The 22,368-nt window shown below is 48.8% G+C and overlaps 1 protein-coding gene across 1 annotated transcript in view; it reads left to right on the top strand.

Moving 5' to 3' along the window:
* Positions 1-1,884: 1,884 nt before the first annotated feature.
* Positions 1,885-22,368, top strand: part of KDM7A (lysine demethylase 7A) — a 124,299-nt gene continuing 103,815 nt past the window's right edge. The window contains exon 1 of the mRNA XM_087431687.1: positions 1,885-2,321. The gene's annotated coding sequence lies outside the window, so the exon portion shown is untranslated. The remainder of the gene's footprint in view (positions 2,322-22,368) is intronic.

Raw genomic sequence — 22,368 nt, 5'->3', positions numbered from 1 at the left:
AGTGGCTACTGTATGGACAGTGCAGGTCTAGAGAATAAGGCAAGATAAATGGAAATGAAGCAAACAGCATCCATCAGAAAAGAAGTCATGTAAGATGTAAGCCACTGATCTTATGTCTATTTAGAGTACTGACTTTTAAATTTCATCTTAGTGAAAATAAGTTCCCACCCAATCTCGGTCCCCTAGTCTTACATTCCTCTAAGGTCTTAGATTATCCAACCCAGAATTTTCCTACCGTGAGGGGTTTTAGTTCTCTCTTGGGCTCTCTTATGAATGGAGTTGTCATTCTGCACATTCCTAGACAGTATGAACATCTGAATTGACCAATTGAACATTTGACCAATAATCTACCAATTTCACCCTTGAGTTATTTCAGACTTTTCAGATGGAAGTCATTCTACATCTGTGGGTTCCAAACCTGGCTGGTTATCAGAATCACTTCAGAGTATTCAAAACAAAACAAAACAAATACACACATCCAGGACCTCCTGAATCCCAACCCAGAGATGTCCTCAGCGATGTGCATTTTTCAAAAGCTCAACAGATGACCGTGATGGGCACTCAGTCTTGGGAACTACCGAGGATTATCCACTTTGCTGAACAGGCCAGAGACTTCATCTGGCACTGTGGCAGAGACACAGTGAATCTTGGAGTGACAAATCCTCTAGGAGCAAAACTCTTTTTAACAATATCATCATGGCCATGGGAGGGGTAGGAGGTTTTGGTTTCCTCAGGGCTGGGACGATGGCAGTGGCTGAGGTGGAGGCTTCAGAGGTCCCCTTGGGCGTAGCCTATTTTAGGCAGGCAGAGCCCAGAGGATGGGAAAGGAAGAAGCATCTCAGGTTGGTGACCAATATGAGAGAAGACAGAGAGGGCCACAGGTCTCAAGTTGGCCAGAGGGGTGTGGGTAAGGAGGAAATCCACGTTGGCAACCCATCCTCAGTCCCCATTTTTCCTCTGGTACTGGCTTTTCTGGCAGTGAGTCAATGGAATCTCTTCTTCATGCATAGGTGTCTGATAGCTGAGCTAACCTGTGTTTCAATGGGACAATTTGAAAGAGCAATGACTAAGGGAAAAAAAGATTAACCCAGTCCTTCTGGTTTTTATTTTAATTGCTGGGTGTGCCCTGGGCACCAGAATCATAAAGCAGGCCTGGTTTCCTTCCTTTGATGTATTTAAAGGGCCTGGATTTGCAGTTAGGACACCTGGGTTCTAGTCCGAAAGCAATCACTAACAGCCAGCCTCACTGCCCCCAGTGGTCAAATATGAGTAATAATACCTGTCTTATAGGTTATAGCGATTACCTGATAAAATCATTCATGTGAAAGCAATTTGGACGCTGTAAAGCACTACGTACACAAATGGCGAGGCGCTTAAGTTTCCAGTAGGGAAATGACCCAGGATATAGAACAGCGGGAGAAACCCATCACCAGCTTCTGAGATGCTCAGGTTAGGAAGCGCAGTTTCCTCCCTCTGCCCTCCTCCCTTCTTCCTTTGCCCCATCACTGGCCACATGTCCTGTGCCTTACAAACGGCAGGCGCTCTAATCCAAATGAATTAGTAAATGAACGCACTCCTGGTATTTTTGGTCCTTGATAGACACCTGTCCTGGACTTCTGGGAAGGCAAGCCCCAAGAGAATGCTCTTGGCCAGGTCTCCATAAATGCTTCCAGTGGCAATTCCTCCGCAGCCCGGCAGGTTTCCATTGGTTCGGGACCCCTCTGCGTCTATCTTTCATTGGCTGACTGCTGCTGGGATGAGCAGACACGGCCCTCTGTGGTTCACCGAGAATCACTTAGGGCTTCTTGCACCTTTGCTGCCCCCTGTCCCCAAGCAGCCCCTGGGAGCACCCTCCTCTTCCGCGCGCTCGGTGACCCGGGCGGCTCTCCTAGTCCTGCCCAGTCCTAGGCCGGACACCTACAACTTGCGCTCAAATCGCCCCTGTTGGGAAACCTTCCTAGCTAAGCCCAGCCTTTACCAGTCCCTTAATGGACGTCTTTCTGGTCCCCTACTCAGAGGCGGAGCATCACTCCCTGGGCTACGCACGCGAGCTGTGCCTTTGTCACTTTCTCAGGCCCCGCACCAGCTGCGTAAAAATGCTCCTTCCTAACTCCTCTTCTCTCCCGAAACACAGGTCGAAGGATGCAGTGAACCTCCTGGCTCCTTCCCGAAGAACGCTGAGGTTTAAATGGGCCCCAGTCAACAATCGAATAAAATGGAAAATTTTTTCATCACTTTCAGAAGTATCTTCACTCCGCAAGAACAGCATCCACAGTCCTCAGAGCAAGCTTATTTAAGCACCACCGAGCAAGAGAACACCGGTGAGTTAGGGGCGCTTTCTAGCGGCTTTTCCATCCACCCCCTTCCCATCGGGCTGTCATTGTTCCCCCGAGGCTCGGGGCGGCGAACCCCGAAGGCCAGCCTGCGCGCCTCGGTAACCCCTGCCCTCTGGACCAGCTGCAGCCGCTGCAGCTCGGGCCGCCCCTTACCGAGCCTGGCCCGGGAGCTCCGCTGGGCGGGGGCGCGGGCGGGGCCGGCGCTGCCAATCACCGCGCGGCGCACGTGCGGCACGTCTCCGCATCGCGTCTCCGCATCGCGCCCCCGCCCCGCGCCGGCTGTGCTGGAAGTGCTGGGGCCGGGGGGAGGGGGTGTCCGGGAGGAACTGGGGGTGCGCTGGTCGGGGTGCGCAGAGGGCAAGAGGTGTGACCGCGCGGAGGTCGGGGGTGTGGGCCGGGGGCTAGGAGGGTGTGAACGCGCGGGGGTCGGAGGAGGTGCACGGGGGTCTGTGGGGTGTGAGTTGGCGGGGAGACAGGGGGCGGGGGAGTGTTATCGCGCGGGGCTGGGGGGCTATGCCGGGGGGGAGTCTAGAGGGTGCGAGCGGGCCGGGGTGAGCAGGGTGTGGAGAGGGAGTGAACGCGCTGGGTCAAGGGGGATGCTTAAGGTTCTTGGGGGGCGCGTGGAGGGGCGCGGAGTACAAGCTTGCCGAAGGAGCCCCCCTGCGGGACCCCAGGGCCCACAGGAGGGTCCGCCGTGGATCGGCTGCCTCCCTAGCCAATTAGGGGAGCGCTGGGAAATTCCCCAGTCGGTCTCAGCCTGTCTCTGTCCCTCAAAACTAGACCACAAATGGGTGGGGACGGGTTTGTTGACCCTCATGTCCACCACCAGCTTAGCCAAGGGCCCATGGCAGGAGAGCAGGGAGGGGGACTCCAAATGGTGGGCCCAGAGCACCTACCCAGGAGAAAGCAGATCGTTTTAGGCGCCTCCTTCACCACCACTCCCTTCACTTCCCCAGCCCCGCCATCCTCGCCAAAAAGAGGAGTGTTTTATTTCTGGTTGTGATTTTCAAACACAGAACCATCGAATGTGTAAGCCAAAGGGCGGAAGCCCAGGAATCCGAGCTGTCCGAGTGGACTTGACAGTGGGCAGACGGGAAAAGAGGGGGCACCGCCTGCAGGGGACCAGAGGTTATTTTTGGTCCACTCTGTGACAGGGCTTCCTGGCTGCTCGTTAATGCCCGGGGGAAGTTAGGAAGGCGTCGGGGCCAACACTCTATACAGAGCGACGGCTTCGTTCTCGGGTGTACTGTTTGGATCCTGGAAAGTTCCCCTTCCCGGCGTGGAAGCCAGTTGGATGTCGCTGTAACTCACTGAGTCCCCTGAGCTGTACTGCTGTGTACCCTCCTTAAAAGGCTGTAACAACTTCCGGAGGAGGAATTCCCTTTGAAGTGTGGGCGGCATTTCTTCTTCTGACTTCACTGTCGGCTGCTTTGATGTGGGATGACGCGAGGCTTAGCAGAGACTGGCCACTGGGACCAGTGGATCAAACACCACTCCAAGTTCACCTCCACCAGGACGGACACTGAAAGGCAAACTGAAATACTCTAGAAAGAATCTCAAATGTTTCCATTTCCTGCTGTTTTTAAAAAATTAATACAGTACATGTTTTTCAAATGTATCATTCAGTTCTCCATGCCTATGAAATTACAATGGAAAACGTTGGGCTAAAGTGCTCCACCTACATTATTTCATTTAATCCTCACAACAGCTCTGTTAGGTCTATATTATCCCCACTTTGAGGATGAGAAGTTGACGGCCTCGGGTCACAGCCGGCTGACTGAAAGCCTGCCTTCTCGAGCACCACCTTCGCTAAAAGTTAATTGGGTGAATCAAATGAATCAAACCACGCAAAACACCTCAGTGCCTGGCACACGATAACCACGCAATGGAAGGTGAGCTATTCTTCCAAACACTTATTATTACAAATAAGAAACGTAAAAGTTCTCTCTATTGCAGCAGCAAGTTCTACAATAATTGTCTACAGCAGACCTTGATGCATTCTTTTAGAAACGTTTAGGGTTTTGCTTTTCTCTGGTTAGAGCTATCTCCAAATGGTATTGGGCGTGGAGTCCTGAACAGGTTGCTCCTTGGCAAACTATACAGTGTGTCTTCCCGTAGAGATTTGCTCCCAGACTTGAGCTGTCATTCCTTCCCAACTGGAGACTGTTATCACAATCATGCTGTTCAGACCTCAGCTGGGTGCTTTAATGTCTACAAATTTAGAATGGAATGGTGTGTGTGTGGGTGTGTCTGTATTAATGACATGGAGAAGGTAACGTGACTTTGTCTTAAAATTTCACAATACAAATCAACATTATTTATTAAATCATTTACTTTTTAAAAAGTGCTGCTTTTGGAGTGGGTCCCCACTAAGTTACGAGAGCTACTAGGAATCAACTGAGGCAGTGTGATGGGGACTGTCCTAGAGACAGGTGTGCCCTGGGAGACCCAGAGGACAGCAACTAGGCTGAGCTGCCCAGGTAGCTGTTAGCAGGACAGGACAGGGAGGAGGCAGGAGCCCCGGAAGCACTGATAACTGAGGTGCCCGGCACAGCCCCAGTGAGGGCCTCTCTTTAATTAAAGGCTGGTGGGAGGCCGAGCACAGCCAGGCTTTGCTTGTAACACAATAAGATGGAAGAAGGTATAAAGCAGTGACACAGGGTAACAATAGAAATGATAACGTGTTATTTATTGAATACCTACTATGCTCTAGGCACTGTGCCAGTGGCTTCACATGCTCTATGCCGTTTGACCCTATGACGTAGGTTACTATTATTATTCCCACTTGACGGGTAGGGAAGCAGCCCCAGGGTGGTTAAGTCGGCCAACATTACCCAGCTCGTCGGTGGCCCAGTCAGGACTCCTGCTCCTGGCCATGTAACTCAGCCACGGGGGACGGCAGCGTTTTGCTCTTTTGTGCTGAGATTCAGTTTACAATTGTTGTCATGGAAGAAGTCAGGGACTTCCTGGTCTGAGTCCATCTAAGGAGAAAACACTTTTGAAAAGGAGTTGGCTGAATCTGAGGGAAGGGGAGAAGAGGTAAGGGTCAGGTGGCCAAGCAGGGATGAGTGAGAGGAATTGGGACAAATGACACAGTGGGACAATGCAGTGATTGGTGTCATTGCTGGGGAGGAGCAAGAGCGCCTTTAGTGGTGCGTGTCCAGGGAAAAATGAAGAGAGATGAGGCCTTTGCTTCATTGAATCGGGAGCAGCGGGTGGCAAGCTCGTGGGTCAAGGTGTCAGAGGAAGGCGTCCACGCTAAGACATAGGACCTGCAGGGTGGCCAGTTTGTTTCAAAGTACAACAATAACATCTCACGGTTTTAACACAGTGTTATGGGTTGAATTGTGTCCCCCCATAATTGATATGTTGAGATCCTAACCCCCAATATCTCAGAATGTGACCTTTGGAAGTAGATTCATTGCAGGTGTAATTAGCTAAGTTAGAATGCGGTCACACTGGAGCAGAGTGGCCCGGATCCAATCTGTCTGGTGTCCTTATAAAAACAGGAGATTTGTACACAGACATGTGGGCGTGGAGGCAGAGATCAGGGTGATGTGTCTACAAGCCAAGGAAGGCCCAAGATTGCTGGCAGACCACGAGAAGCTGGGGGAGAGGCCTGGAACAGATTCTCCCCCACAGCCCTCAGAAGGAACCAACCCTGCTGACACCTTGATCTTAGACTTCTGGCATCCAGAACTGTGAGACAATAAATGTCTGTTGGTTAAGTCCCTCGGTTTGTAGTACTTTGTTTCGGTGCCCTGACAAACCAATACACATGGCCATATGTCTGATGGCTGCCCTGGCTGCGATAGAGCCCTCAGATTTTTGGAATCTTGCTTTGTAGAAGCTGAGAGGACGTGTTTTATGTGAAATTATTTCCTCTATCTTTCTAACAATGATACGTGTACATAGTTTAAAGAGTGAAATGGGATAAATATATAAAAACTGTAATGAAAAATAACAATAGCCCTCATCCTTTGCCCCCTGTGCTTTCTCCCCAGAGGCAGCCACTCTCAACCCTATAACCTTTCTCCTGGTATTTACCTCCATTTTTCTAAATAATATGCTTCTATTACTATTTCTTGACTTTTCAGTTTGGGACATTGCCTGTTGACTTCCAACCATGGTAGCTGAGAAGTTAGTCCCCCACCCCATGTCCCTGTATCACAACATTTGATGAAATGATTCATGGTCACGTCATAGGACTAGACAAATACTGTTGGCCTCTGAGCCGGGTAGTGCTGTAGGACCACACCGCCTTCTCCTACATCCCTTTTCTCCCTCTGGAGTTAGTCACAGCTTTGTTGTTTTCATTCACCTGATTTTCTCTGAACCTGTATGTTCCTCACATGCTCTCCTGTCTCTGCCATACCACTCTCAACAGTATTTTCCAGGTCCCCTGCCCTTCCTTCTTTCCTTGGTGGTGCCCTCTGGCCTCCTGCAGGGCAGCCCAGGAGCTGAGAGGGATAAGGAGTTGTCTTTTTAAAGTCGCTAGGAATTTTCTGTTTTTTTGAGGTGGATGTTTCAATTCCCCTTTGGGGCAAAGCCTCTTTTTGTCTCATGGAGGCCACCTGGAAGGCAGGTACACTCATCCTGGGGGAAGCTGGCAAACCACCCTTCATCTCACCTGAGTGCAGAGGTTCACAGTTCTGGTTTGAGCATGTCAATCATCTGTCAGGCTGAGCCAGATCTGAATCCAGGGGGTACAAATGACTAGAGAGCCAGCGATTCCTAAACTCACTCCTATGGAAATTGGTGTTTTTGTTGGTTAAGTTTTTTTAGGGAGGAGGGGGCGGAGATTTGCTGAAAGTTTCTTGCAGGAGATTCCGAGTGGACAAACGTCGAAGAGGTATTTTCTCCACCTGCGCACGGAATCAGCACTGCTGGGTCATGTAGGGTGTGGAGGCTCTAGGACATGGAAGCAGCCCCCTGGCCTGGAGCCTGGCAGCCTCACCACAGGCACCAAGGTGCCATTAGCAGTGGTGGCCCCAAGGCTCCTAGTGGTGGTTTGGGGGCTGTGGACCTCAGCCAGAGAAGCTGGGGCAGAGGAAGGACACAATAATGACCGGGACTAATTGGGGGACCTTTTTTTTTTTTTTTTGTGAGCAAGCTTGGCCCTGAGCTAACATCTGTTGCCAATCTTCCTCTTTTTGCTTGAGGAAGATTGTCGCTGGCTAAAATCTGTGCCAATCTTCCTCTGTTTTGTGTTTGGGATGCTGCCACAGCATGGCTTAATGAGCGGTGTGTAGCTCCGCACCCGGGATCTGAACCTGCGAACCCTGGGCTGCCGAAGCAGAGTGTGTGAACTTAACCACTATGCAACCGGGCTGATGGGGACCCTTTTGAGGACTCCCTGGGAGACCCAGGAGAGACTTTGCAGGGGTGGGGCTGAGGACCTGCATTCATCTGGGGCCTCAGAATCTTTGTGATTTGGAGTAGCCATCTAAAAGGGATCCGAGTTCTGCCCCAGGCTGCTGGAAACTGGGTGTACATGCATGTTTTCTTCAGAGTGATTCAGGGAGATAGGCAAGGTATTTTTACTTCTATTTTATGGATGGAGACTCAAAGTCTCAAAGAGGCTTATATCCTTAAGTGACAGAGATGGAATTAGACCCCTGGTCCAGTGCTTTTCTACTTCCATTGAATATGAAACTCAAGTTGCAGGAAGGTAACAGGGAACATAACAGCCCCATTGTACAAGTTACTGGTCGTAGGTCTGAAACATTTATCACATTCACCGTGGGCATCACATTTTAAGAGCAACAAGAATAAACTCGAGCACTCCCTAAACTGAAATAAGCTTCACGAAAACAGATCAGGTCTGTCCTTTTCAACGTTATATCCCATTGCCCAACAAGACCTGGCACGTAGAAGGTGCACAATAATTATTTATTGGATAAATTAATGGATCCTGGAGATGACGAAACCTGGAAACTAAATCATTTAGGAAGTAGCTGGAGGAGCTGAAAGCATTTAGGTGGGAGAAAAGCACGGGAGAACTGGCTTGGAGTATGAAAAGCCACAGTATGAAAGAGGGATGAGATTGATTTGTGTAACTTCAGAGCAGAGCAGAGATAGCTGGGAGGCAGGACAAGAGCCAATGGGCAAAAGTTAGAGTAAGACGGATTTCGGCTCTAAGTAACAAAAAAATCTGCAGCAATTAAAACCGTCAAAAATGAAAATGGAGTGCTTGGGATGACCGTCAGCCATGGCGTTTTGTAAAAGAAAGACTCTGCTTTGGGAAGGAGATTGAGCTGTAATACTTACAGCCGAGTCTGTAGAGAAAGCAATGCAACCAGTTAGTGCCAGAGAACCCCAGGAGGCCATCTCCCCACTCGCTCCCGGGAAACCAGGCTGCTGTGGTCTTTGCTGGCCCTTCTGTCTGCCCCAGGAGGAGGTTGACCTCCTCCCCCAACCCGTGAGCCTGTCCCTACTGCAGAGGCCGGCACAAAGAGGCATAAACGGTGTGTGGTGCCTGATCACAGTAGGCAGGGCGGATTCGTGGAGAAAGGTGCCGAAGATCATGGGCCTGTGAACAGGCTGTGTCAGGAATTGAGGGGGAAGGCGCCACAACCAGGGGGTGTGAAAAGGAGTGAAGATATTTAGAATGTCTCTAAAGGAACCACAGGACTCGTTGGCTGACTGAATGTGGGGGGGGGAAAGGACAGGAGGTTGATGATAATTCTGAATTTTCAAGCCTGATAGTTGTGTGTTCACAGAAGAAATTGGGAAGGAGAGACATTTCTGATATGGACAGTGAGATACTGATGGAGAGATGCCTTGAATGAGCCCGGGGTCTGGGGGAAAGGATGGAAATGTGAGCCACTGCAGTCTTTGGAACTCATCAGTATAAATTTGAGAGGTGAAATCTTGTGGACGGAAGAGCTCTGAGTGCAAGAGTTGGAGAAAGAGGATGGAGCCTGAAGAATGTGCACAAAAGCCACACTGTCCCAGAGCTTTAGGAAGCATTCCCAGTTTCCCCTTGGGTAGTTTCTTACACACAACAGCTATTCCATTCTAACCTCACAAGGCGGGTATTTTCCAAAGGTGGCACATGTTCTCCGGGCCTGATTCTCCTTGAAAGCAGAGCCTGAGAAGAGGACTTGCATGCAGGCAATTTATTTTGAGAAGAGATCCCAAGGAAGAGGAGAGAGGACTGGGGAAAGTGAATCAGGAAAGGGGGAGGTCTATCCAATTGGCCTGAGTAACGGGGCTCAGTCCCATTGGGGGCCTTCCAAGGAGCCGTGTAGACCATGCCTAAGAATTGTTTGCCCAAGCGAAGGGAGAGGAGAGTATCCGCTGGTTCTTGTTTCTTGATTGTCAGAAGTTGTCCCACAGTGAGTGGGTGCCTGCAGGCTACCAATTCCACAAATGGCAGCAGAGAAAACCTGGGGCAGAAAGCAAGAGATACAGGGCACAGCTGAGGCAAGGTCTCATCGATGACACCTCCATGCAGCTGATTGCTGCAGGAGCAGCTGGAGCAGAACGAGGATGTAAGGATGATGTCCCATCCATCCATGTATTCCTCATCACTGGGGGGGCCTCCCTTCTCTGTGCTCACAGCAGCAGGAAGCAGAGTTCTCTCTGGATCTTCCAAGAGCCAGAGTTGCCCCTGCACACAATAGCGTGCTCAGCGTCGTGGGCGAGGGTGCCTCTCATCCGCCTCCAGGCCGGGCCAACGTGGCTAATCTCCTCCATAGGGGAGAACCCTCTGTTGCAGCCTTTTTTTTTTTTTTTAAAGTTTCTTTTTTATTTTTTTTAATTTATTTTTGTGTGAGGAAGATCAGCCCTCAGCTAACATCCATGCCCATACTCCTCTTTTTTTTTTTTTTATGCTGAGGAAGACTGGCCCTGAGCTAATATCCGTGCTCATTCTCCTCCACTTTATGTGGGACGCCGCCACATGGCCTGACAAGCGGTGCATCAGTGCGCGCCCGGGATCCAAACCTGGGCCGCCAGTAGCAGAGCACGCGCTTAACGGCTACACCATGGGCGGGCTCCTGTCGCAGCCTTTATCGTTGAGATGGTTGCAAATGTCACAATTAGTTCATCCTTGCCAGGAAGTAAACTTCCTTTTGCCTCAGTTTCATAAATATGGGAACCAATGCGGTCCTCCCGCATTGGGAGGGAGGGAGGGAGGAAGCCGGCTTCCTTGACGGCTGCGGTAGGCGCTGAGAAGCTGCTGTGTGTGCTCTTGCTGAAGGGGAAAGTTTCCACATGCCCGCTTCACTCCCGGCACTGGGCTGGGGCATGAACCATGGTGTAGGGCTTGAGAGACCACACGGGACTGCTTATCTCAGACATGGCTGCATTTCCTAAGATGCTTCTCGTCAGTGGGAAGTGAATGGAAATTTCCTACACTCTAGTCTTTTCAGGCAAGATTGAATTTGTTGCTTTAATGGGAAACTCTTTACTGAAGTCTCAAGGATCCCATTCTAGCTATTTCTAATCACTATTTTGGATTCCATTCTCTTTATATTTACAGATTTGTTTTGCCTCACTCACAGCTACCAAGTGTATTTTTACTGAGTTTCTTTGGACAAGGTTAAGTAGTCTCTTTTCCTGACTCCTTGTGATTTTCAGTGACCCCTGTTTAGAGTTCATCATCATACAACCTCAGGGGTTTTCTGAGGTTAAGAGGAAAACAGCAGCTTAAAGGCTCAGGAAGTGGTTGGGCTTTGGGAGTTCTGGAAATAGAGCCCGGAACGTAGACTTACAAAACCTTGATGAGCCTGTACTGGTGGCTCTGATGACCTGGTCCTCCAAGGACTGAGTAATGCTGCGAGGCTGGCCTCCTGCCTTGGGAATCACAGCACCCAGTGGCCTCGAGAGTGAATGGAAAGCTGCTGGTCATCCCTTCCCAGGCACCAGATATGCATTCTGGGCCATAGAGTTGGGAATTATCCTTAGAGCTTAGAGAAGATAGTTGAACCTATTCCTGATTTGTATGAATTAGTTTAGACTCAGCTGCAACAATGGCATCTTAAACAAGATATATTACATTGTTTCTCATGGACATAGTCCAGTTCTATCATGTCAGCTTCACCATCATCAGGGACCCAGGCTCTTTCCAGCACTCTGCCCTCTCTAGACTGTGTGCCTCATGGTCCACAGTGCCTCCGTGGTCCAAATTGACTGCTGGAGCTCCAGCCATCACATCTGACTTCCAAGTGGCAAGACAGAGGAAAGGGAGAAGGGCCTACACCTTCTTTTAAAGAGACTTCCTGGGAGAACCATACTATACTTTTGCTTACAACTCATTGGCTAGCACTTAATGGCAAGACCAAGTTAAAGGAGGCTGGGAAAATTAGTCCTCTAGCAGAGTGCAATGCTACTCTATAAATTTGGGGTTCTGTTGCTGTTGGGTTGGGTAGGCAGCTAGCAGTCTCGCAGAGAAAGCTGGATTTAGTAGCTGTGAAATAAATAAACAGGTTATTGGGATTTGTAATTCACTTAACTCTCTGTGTAACCTGAGGGAGGTCAGTTGACTTCTTTGAGCTTCAGTATCTGCATAAAAAACAAAGTTCGACTTCATGACCTCTAGCTATGATTGTTAAACTGTGTTCCATGAAGTCTGGGGTCTTGGAGGCACCTCGGAGGTCAACGGGAGCAGTTAGATCTGAGACACAGAGGAGCCCAAGCCAGACCAATTCCTCTTTTGTCCACTTTGTTGTGTCACCACGGGTCTCAGCAGCTCCAAAGCTCCATGGCGGGGGAGAAACTTCAGGAGCGATTGTGGAAAGTTCCTGGGTCTCCAGAGAAGCAAATCGGACACGTTATGTAGACTCAGGTTTCTGTGGTTCAGGAGATAGAAGGATACGCTTCTGTAGTTCTGAAAATTCAGGGAAGTGTCAGAAAAAAAGCTTGGTCATACTTTCATGATTCTGTAGATAATCAGACATAATTTTCTTGACTCAGGGGCATTAGGACGTATTTCCTAAACTGGAGTGAAGAGAAAGTGAACTTCAGAATAAGATCCAGGCTGGCTTCTCTGCTCTGCTATTTGCTGCTCATTGCTCAGTCTCTCTGAGTCTCAATTGCTCATCCATAAAACGAGGATAATAGTACCTACTCTGAGGGCTGCTGTGAGGATCAATTGTAATCAGGTGTGAAAACTTTATAGGCCATGAGGAAACATTAGTCTACTTCAATGTCGCCCATAACACCTAGAGGTTAAGGTAGAGTAGAAAGTCCGGTCTTAATGGTTCAGCCAATCAATTCCCCACGTTCAAAATAAAAATGACGATGTTGGGACTCTGAAGCATCACCACGAATGGTGTCTGGGCCGAGCCCCTATCCCGTGGGGTTTGGAGTTCTTTCCAATGTGCGATGCTCTAGAACCAACCACATCCCACTGCTATGGTTTGCCTTCTCCCTAAATCTTCACTCTTTTCCTTCTTACTGATTTTTTTCTCCTCACCATCAATTAAATATTGTGAAGTCTTCCCCATCTTAAAACAAAAGAAAATCCTTTGTGCCTCTAGGCAGATGACTCTCGATACCTGTGCCTTTCCTCCTTTCACAGCCACGAACCTCGAAGGAGTTGTCTACACAGGCTGCCTGTCCTTTCTCCCCGCCTATGCTGTCCTGGCTCACTGTGAGCACGTTTGTGCCAAATCTCTCCATTGAAACTGCTCCTGCCAAGGTCACGAACAACCCCAATAACTAATTTCACTTCTTATGTGGGCTGAATGCCCCTAGCTCCTTTGGTTTCCTGAATTCACCCTTCACTTTAACAAATGAAAGTTCAGCACGTAGGTATAAGTAATGCGAATAAGTGTGGTGTGAATGCCAATATTTCTGAGGATCGCCTCACCTCAGAGGGCATATGGGTATGTGTATGTCCTTAAACTCTTTCAATTTTCTCTCAACTCCTGCTCTCGTCCCCATTCTTGTCTCAGGAGTCTTAGCCCCACCCTCTGATTTGCATCATCCCCAGTATGAACACACCTGCTTGTCTTCGCACCCAAGGACACCACTCTCCCAGTGCCACTGGGTGAAAGAGACCAATATTCAAGTCTGTAGATGCTTCCAGGGCATTACAGCAGGAAGAGAAAGGGAAGAACACCAAGCATCCGCTCCCACGTTCCTGAGGCCCGCGGCCAGAGGCCCCATAGAATCTCTTCCTAGCAGCCTCTGTTCTTGGCCACTGTCTCCTGCTTTGTTCCTGGAGCCTCCTTGCTCCCTACATGGAATTTCCTATTTTAGCTTCTTTTAGTCCCAAGGCGCATCCCAAAGTCCTGTCTCTGAAGTCACTGGAGCCCGTGAAAATAACCATTACTCTCTATGCTGGGAAATTTCAGTTCTCTTTTGACTCGACTTTCCTTTTCAGGCGAGGGTGGGGCTGGGTGCTGGGGGGTGAGCTCCTTACCAGCGGGCCCACAAGACCCCTTCCAAACCAAAACACAGTCCACCCTGGGTCTCCACCTTCAGCCACACAAAACACTGGCAGAGATTCTGAAGCCAGCTCTTCTTTCATGGAATCAGTGGTTTCAAAGAATATTCTAGGCTTCCCTCTCCAGCAGCAGTGCCTGTGGAAGGAGAGTGGAGATCTTTTCTAGAGCAAACTCTCGGGTTGTGGTTTGTCTTGTCTCTCCCTTGTATTTATGTGGCCTTTCTGCAGCGTTGACCCTCAGACCACAAACTCCTGCTCGACGCTCTCCTCCCCAGGCTGTCGTCACATCACAGTCTCCTGTTTTTTCTCCGATCTCCCTGACTATTCTTTCTGTCTCCTCCTAGGGCTCCTCTTCTTCTGTGTTTTTCTTTTTTTTTTTTTTAATTTTTATTTCAAAATAATTTCAAACTTACAGAGATCTGTTGCACAACAATGTAAATATACTTAACACTACTGAACTGTACATTTAAAAATGGTTAAGATGGTAAATTTAATGTGATATGTTTTTTACCGCAATTACAAAAAAAAGGGATGCTGTATGAAGGCATAGTTACATTGCAGAGGGGAGGGGTAGAGATGGGAGTTGAAATTCTTAGAAGAACAACTAACAAGTCAATTTTCAACTCTAATAAATATTTAGCATTTAATACACACCTCAAAATAATTTCAGACTTACAGAAAAGTTGAAAAGAATGCTCCAGAGAATTCTGGTACACCTGTTCCCAGATTCCCCAAATGTTAACAATTTGTCACATTGCTTTATCATTATCTATCTACCTATCATCTATATCTGTCTGTCTGTCTACCTATCTATCTACCTATCTATCTATCTATCTATCTATCTAATTACTTTTTTCTTGAACCATAGGGAGTAAATTGCAGACATAAGTCATCTTTATCCCTAAATACCTCAATCGGTATTTCCTAAAAAGAGTGTTCTCTTACATAGTACAATGATCAAAATTAGAAAAACACTGACAGTACTGTTGTCTATCTTGACTATAAACTTTACCTCAGATTTTGCCCCAGTCATGGTGACATTTTCAGTTTCCCGTTTTGGATTGCTGTCTCCTTGGGTTTTCACACATGAAATCTGGAGTACCATCCCCCACCTGAACCCGTTCACCAGCTCCTCCTGCCACTCAGGATTCAACTTCAACTCCATATCACTCGGCCTGGAAGACTTTCCCTGCACCCCTAGGCAGGAGTTACATCCTCTTCCCAGGTGCTCCCCCAGTCAGTACCTTGAATTTGCCCCAATCCAACTGTGAAACCGTTGAAATGAATTAGATCTACTTTGATGCCTTCCACTAGGCTGTGAGCTCCTCTAGTCCAGGAACCATATCTTGCCCATTCCTTGTTGGGAAACCTCAATGAACACATTATCTGGCTCTAAAACACATGCTCTGTAAACATTTGTTGAAGGGATAGGTGGGTGAGTGAGTGGGTGGGATGAGGGAGGGCACGCCTCTGACGCAGCTGCAGGGTTTTGTTGATCTAGGGAAAGTAACCAAGACTCTGGCGACTCAGAGACTTGCGTTCTAGGGACAGGGTGGCCAGTTCTTGGACTCCAGCTCTCACAGGCCTAGGACATCCAGGAGGAACACCAGGAACAAGACGAAATATTTCAGAGTCCAAAAGACTTAATTAAGGCAGGGCACTCATCAGATGTCCAAGGTGCCCGTGACCCAGAAGGACTGGGTTTCCAAGTACAAATGACTCCAAAGGAACAGGTTTCCAAGGCCCTGGTGACTCAGATAGGGTTGGGCTCCAGAGCTCAGGAAGAGAAGGTGCCAGGTAAGAAAGCAATCAGTGAGGTTTCTGCCCTGGTGGCCAACCACATGGCCGAAACTCTCCATTGACTTGGCAGCCAGTTGAGCCTACAGTTTCCTAGGGAACCGAGGGCCAATCTGTAGTGCAGCTCAGCATGGAGCCGGGGACAGTTTATGAGGGCCAGATGGCTGGACTCTGGGCGTTGTCAGTGTTGCAGGGCAGGCGGCTAAGGGTCTTGGGGGTAGGACTCAGCACCAGGGCTAGGAAGGTCTGAGGAAGGCTAGAAACTCACATGGGCCGTGTAGGTGTGGGGCACGGGAACAGGTGAGGCCTGGAGATGTGCATCAGAGTTGGTGGTTAGGCGAGTGCAGTACCAGAGCCTGGTGAGCAGTCCGGAACCAGGGGCCATTTGTTCTAAAAGTCAAGATAAAAGTGAGTGGGAGTGACCACACGGTTGGAATGTGGGTCAAAAATATTATTCGCCCCACGAGAGCAGGAATCTTGTCTCTTTTTCTCTGCTGGAACCATACTGCCTAAAACACGACCTGGAACAAAAGAGTCACACAGATCAGACTGAGAGCCAGAATTAGGAGGACTATTGAAGGACAGGGTTGATTGTGGCTCTTGCAGCCCCAGGAGAGAGAGAGTTTTGATGAGGGAACTGACTATACGTTTTTTAGTTTATTTACTAGGATTAATACCGAAGTGAAGCACTGATGGTAAAAAAATCATAAGAAATAAACATGTAAACAGTCATAGTACTGGGCAGAAGGTACTCTCTGCTGAGGGCTGGATCCCCAGCCCCTTGGACAGCTACCCCAGGTGTGAGAAGGTGAGGCAGCACGTCTAGGACGCCCTGTTGCTAAACAGACCTGGGGCAGGGAGGGGGCTTCAGTGGGAAGCTGAAGGACCAGGAACGAATCACTAGACCTGACTTGTCCTGAGAAGGCAGGAAATGACTAAAACTGAACCTAATCACCAGATATTTTCTGTCTTGATCTTACTCAGTAGATACGTAGATTAAGGGAGTTCAGAGCATGCGTGCAGGCAGCCTGAATTAGGCTGAGTTACATAACAGGGAGGGGAAGCCGTTTGTCATATGTGGTTGGAGATGGGCACAAAATGCTCCATCTGTTGGGGTTTTTTCCTGACGGCAACAAGAACTGGGATGGAGGCACATCTGGGCAGTGATCCGAGGGGCTGACAGACAGGGGAAAGGCCTGGACGGCTTACAGTTAGGAACGTGAGCTGGAAGTGCAGGCGGCAAACCCCTGCCATCAGCCGCAAGGGACTCTGGACTCTGAGGCTCCTGGGAGCTCTGGGCAGGAGGCCTCTGACACACGTGAGATGGGGCAGCTCAGTGCCTGTCGGTAGGGAGCAGGTAGACAACTTAGAGAACCGAGCAGACTGGGTACTAGGTTGGAGGCAGTCATGAGAAGGCAGAAGAAAGGGCAGGTTCTGCCACCACCCCAAAATACTATTTTCTATAGTATCATAAATGACTCCTCTTTATGGGTTCCAAGGATCACCATCACCATCACCATCACCATCAAAGTGCCATTTACTGAGCACTTCCCATTTGTTCAATGACCTCTTAATTCTCACAGAATGCTGTGAGGCAGGAACTATTACAAGGAAACTGAGGCTCACAGAGGTTAAATGACTTGCCAAAGATTATTGTTACTAGAGCCTTACCTAGTAAGTGGCAGAGCCAGACTTTGAATCAAGGTCTGATGGATCTAAACTCTGTATAGCCTAGAAGTTAGGAGCACAGACTGTGGAAACAGACTCACTAGTTGTGTGGCCGTGGGCAACTCTGTAACTCAGTTTTCTCATCTGTAAAATGGGAATGATGGTGATAATAGAACTACCTCATAAGATATTTCTGAGGGGCAAGTGAGGAACTGTAAAATACAACTGCTTGAGGAGTAGTTGCTAAATTTGCCTGATTTTGTTGCTAACAAATTGCTAACAAAGTTGCCTGATTTAGCGAATAAAAATACAGGATGCTCAGTTCAGTTTGAATTTCGGATAAACAGTGGATAATATTTTAGAACAGGAAGTCTTGCAATATTTGGGACATACTTATACTAAAAGTTATTCTTTGTTTATCTGAAATTCAAATTGAACCCAGCATCCTGTACTTTATCTGGCAGCCCCGCTGAGGAGGCTCCCCAGGGTGGCCTTGACCCACTGCCCAGCTCGTTTTGCAGGGCTGTCTGGTCTGGTGGGGTGCATTGCCTCCCCACCTTCCTGCTTCTGGTCCTGCACGTTCATGCCCCCGTGCCCCCTCCTCTCCTTTTCTCCTGGTCCCCAGGCCTTTCCTTCCTTCAAGCCTCCTCCTGGGGGTCTTCAGCAGTCTTCACAGTGCTTCCTCCCCAACAGACCACACTTAGAGTCCCTATCACACGATGTAGCCCCGGATTATACAGGCCAGGTCCATTTGTTGCTCTTTCAGGTGAGTGAATCTGCTCTCTCTAACTAGGCTCTGTGCGTCTATCAGACAGGGCTCTGTCTTCTGTGTCTGGAGCATCTAGAGGTTTCAATAATTGCTTGCTGTGTGAGCAGTTGCAGAAATGGAACTGGCTTGCTGAGGGAGCCACTTCTATTTTCCTAGCATGGCTGGGGTCGTGCAGTCAGAGTAAACCAGAAAGTCTGACGTCTCCAGAGTACCCCCAGTCCGCCCTGGCGCCTCTCCAGCCCGCAGCCCTGTTTCACTTCTCCTTCCCACGGAGGGGAGCGGCTTGGGCAAAAGTTTGTTTTTTCTCAGCCGAGGAAGTAGCACCCAGTGCACCTCCCTTCAGCTGCAATGAGGAAACGACAGCCAGCCCAGAGACCCTGAGAGCAGAACAGGAGGCAGACGCCAGCAAAGATGCTCATATACCTCTGTCACACCTCATCTCAGGTGGCTTCAGCTCTGTGCTGAGCATCAGGGCCTGCCTGGCTACTTCCCCTGTCACCTGGGCCAGGGTGGACACACTGACCCTTGATTCTCTGTCCTTCATGCTCTTGTTCTTTTCTTCTTCCCTGGCCAAGTGTGGGCCCGTGCAGAAGCATGATTCATAGGCTGCCCCCCTCACCCCCCACCCTGGCTCTGCTGCATTACTAAAGCCATGCTTCTCAAACTGGTGAGCCTGAGTCACGGTGAGGCTTGTTAGAACGCACATGGAGAGGCCCCACCCCTGGAGTTCCTGATTCAGTAGGTCTGGGCTGGAGCCTGAGAATTTGCATTTCTATCAAGTTCCCAGGTGATGCTGAGGCTGCCAGCTCAGGACCACACTCTGAGACCCACTGTACTCAAGTGTCTGGGTTGGCAGGAGTTGAGGTTCCTAGAGGCACTCTTGACCCTCAGCTCCTGATTTTCAACACTCTAGAAAGACAAGGGATCCCAAACCAGGATGACAGTCCTCTGCATGCCCATTTATTGTGGCTGCATCCCTGTAGCACAAAGGACTTTAGATATGGTAATTGCAGGGCCAGTTGGTAATCCTGTCTGAGGAGGCCTTCAAGAGGCAAGGCATTGTGGGATACAGTTAGAGTTGGAAAGGCAAGTATTTCCCACAAAGTGTTTATCATCCAGTGGAGAAACAAAATGAGAACTACAGATCATGACTGGTCATTTATTATGTAATCATACCCCTCAGTAGTGGGTTCTGTGGGTTCTCACTCCCCCAGCTGCTGGGAGTGGGTGGCTGATGGCTCTTGGTTGAATCCCTTTCCAAGAATTGCCCTCCTTGCTCAAGGTCACCTCCTTTCCCCAGGCAGCCCACATTCACTGGCTGGTTGGTGCTGGGGTACAGCCCCCTTGGTCCAATTCTGGACACTGAAGAGCCATCCCAGCTCCAGAGCTGCCCGTGGGGGAGGGGCGGCATTTGTTGTGACCACATCACAGCTCAACTCCTCCCTCTGCCCAAGCCTACTTCCCTCACTCCCCACCAGCGATGGACCCTGAGGGCATCCCGGTAAACTTCCTGCCGGCCAGTGTCTGTTTCAGAGTCTGTTTGCCTGGGAACCTGAGACATCTATTTGTCTCTAAATCTGGGGAAGATAGTACAGATGATAAATGCTTCTAGAAGTCAGAGGAGGGTGCTATCGTCAGAACCTTGTGTTCACTCGGAGGAGGAAGCAGATCCGGCAGTGATGGGGTCTGACTGCTTTTCCCCCACCCTGTCTCTGCACTGGCTCCTTGCTCCCGTAACCCTGGGAGCCTGCTTGCTCTCACCAGGACTTGGACGCAGCTGTCTGCTCACTCCCCTTCCATCTGGACTCCTGTTCCCTTCACACTCTTCCTTATACTAACTCATCTCAGCTGTGACCTTTGGTTATCTCCGTAAAAGCCACTGGCATTTTCAAGAAGAGATAGAAAGAAAAGAAAGTCAGGAACAAAAACAACACTGACACAGTAGTGAATCTTGGTAGGGGCCCTCTGAGAAGATACTCTGAGAGTTCTTTAAAGTTAGACGTGAGGTGCCCAGAGGTCTTCTAGATGTAAGGATCACAGTCCTTGATGAGCATGACTTCTGGGTTCAACACGGGGAACTCCCTGAAGGAAATAAGAATAACTTACAGCCTGGCACACAGTAGGCGTTCAACAAATACAGAGAGAGGGAGGAAATGGATGGGCCAGGCCGAGCCTCTCTTGTCAGTCGTTTCTTAACGAATAACACTGATGATGTCAGCTAATTTTGAGATTGTAAAAGCATCCCCACCATGTTTCCATGTGGCCTTGGCAAGTAATGGCACCTGATGACTTCAGAGGCCCCCAAGCCCTACAGAATATGAAAGGAGGAGGTCTATTTGGAAAGGAGTCAGCCGAATGTCACCCCCCGAAAGCTTTCCTAACCCTCCCACTAATAGGTAGACTCAGCCTCTTCTCCCTTTGGATGGACACCGTCCCTGAGGACTCCCCCTCAACGTTTAGTCAGACGAGGCTCCTGGAACGCTTCAGTACGCTTACTTGACAATCTCCCTCCCGCCCAGCCTGTGAGCTCCTCAGGGCCAGGGACCACATGTGTCTTTATGCCCCTGAGCACAGTGCCTGGCACACTGGAGGGACTTAATATTTATTGAGTGAGCAAATGACATATATTTGTTCCAGAAATAATCTGGAATGGGAAAGATAGGGCAATTAATTTTAGTTTGGACAAAACGTTATTCTTCGAAAATCCTTGAAGGTGATAAAGATGAAACAAAAAAGCAGAAATTTGTATTAGTGGCAGCACACAAAACAAGACTGATTAGAGCCGTGGCAAAAAAAGGTTCTCCGTGGATCTGGGTTTGCTTTATTCTCAGCTTCTTTTCTGGAAACGAGGGCTTTCTGTATCTTTTTGACACAGTGGAGGACACTGAGTGCAGAGAACATAATGACTTTCTTTGTTTTAGACTGACTTTTCTCCCTGGTTCTTAGATTTTCGTCTGATTCTCTTAAATAGGCAAAATCTGACAACTCAGATTCCTTTAACATCTTGTAGCTCCGTTCACAACAAGAATTCAAAACATGTAACATTAAATTCGACCGATAGATTTATAGTTAATGCTTGGGTAAGCTATGCTTTTACAGCTATTAGATAAAGCATTCTAAGAGCAAGTTATGCAAAGTATACTTTAATGTTCCCAAACATCAAAATGATTTCAATCTCTTAAAGGGCATTTCTGTATTTTCCCCATTTAGTATAGTTCTCTGTCCCCTAAGTTTCCCTGTTCCCCATTTTTTTTCCCAGAAACACTTGTTTCATCATGTCTTCAACTTTCCATAACAATCTACAACTCTACCCTCATAATTTCTTTAAATAAAACCAAATAATTAAAGAAACATGCAAGGAGAAAGTTCTGGAAAATAAAATGATAATAGCTCATATTTAGTGAGATTTACTAAGTACCAGGGACATTCTAAACACTGTACCCCACGCCTCATTGAATCTTCACAACAAGCTCATGAGGCAATGGTATTAATCTCAGCCCCACCTTGCACATGGGAGTCTTGCCCAAGCTCACACTGGTGTTGGGTGTGGGCCGGGGGTGCAAACACTGGTCTGTAATGCTCCCAGCCTGTGTTCTCAGCTACCACATCCTCCCTGCTTTCTATGACCGAGATGAGAAAGAGGGAAGATAGGGGCTCTTGCTTGAGCCCTGTCAATGGGAGCTGAGACAAGATGACCACGTAAGAGGTTCTCCTGTGTTTGCTGAGCCTATTTGTTCTGAGACTGCTTGACTGTCTCCAGCCTCAGGGTCACTGAAGTTTATTGTAGAAAAAAAGGATCTGGTTCTCGCTCTCTCTCTCTTCCTGTGTCCTGGTGCTATATATTTTGGGGCTTTTTATTGGAGTCTCATCAAAAGAGAATTTCTTCTACTTCTGCTTCGTAGACACTTGAACTTCCTTCTACCTCCTATTTTCCCCCATTACTCCCAGAGAGCCACCAAAAGCAATTGAGAGGTCAAAGGTCAACAGCAGGAGTCAAAGGACACCAGCCTGGTCCCCTAAACAATGGTGAGGGCCAGAAAATTGAAAACTGACAGAGTGCTAAAAACTTCTGCATCTGTGAGCCAATTAATTGGACCCCTGTCCCTGTGGAATGAGGGCAAGACACCTCAGATCTGGTGTGGACGGAGCTAACAAAACACTGCTAAGGTGAAACCAGCACGGAGAGACAAAGCTTTCCGGGAAAAGATTTGGCTTCTCAAAGACCTTCTATTATCTTATTCACATGTTCCACTCACAATTCCAACCAGTGTTCGTGGTCTGCCTGCTGTGAGCAGGGCACAAGGAGGGAGTGAAGGGCATTTCATCCATGAAGTCAGGAAACTCAGGATGTCCCTTTCTCCACCGGGGTGTAGTGGAGTGTCACCTCAGCAGGGCTGAGC

The sequence above is a fragment of the Ceratotherium simum genome, chromosome 1, assembly GCF_057802395.1.
Source record: "Ceratotherium simum simum isolate JZ-2026a chromosome 1, ASM5780239v1, whole genome shotgun sequence".
NCBI classification, from domain to species: Eukaryota; Metazoa; Chordata; class Mammalia; order Perissodactyla; family Rhinocerotidae; genus Ceratotherium; species Ceratotherium simum.
The sequence above is the reverse complement of the archived record's forward strand: the minus strand, read 5'-3'. Positions and strand labels throughout refer to the sequence as shown.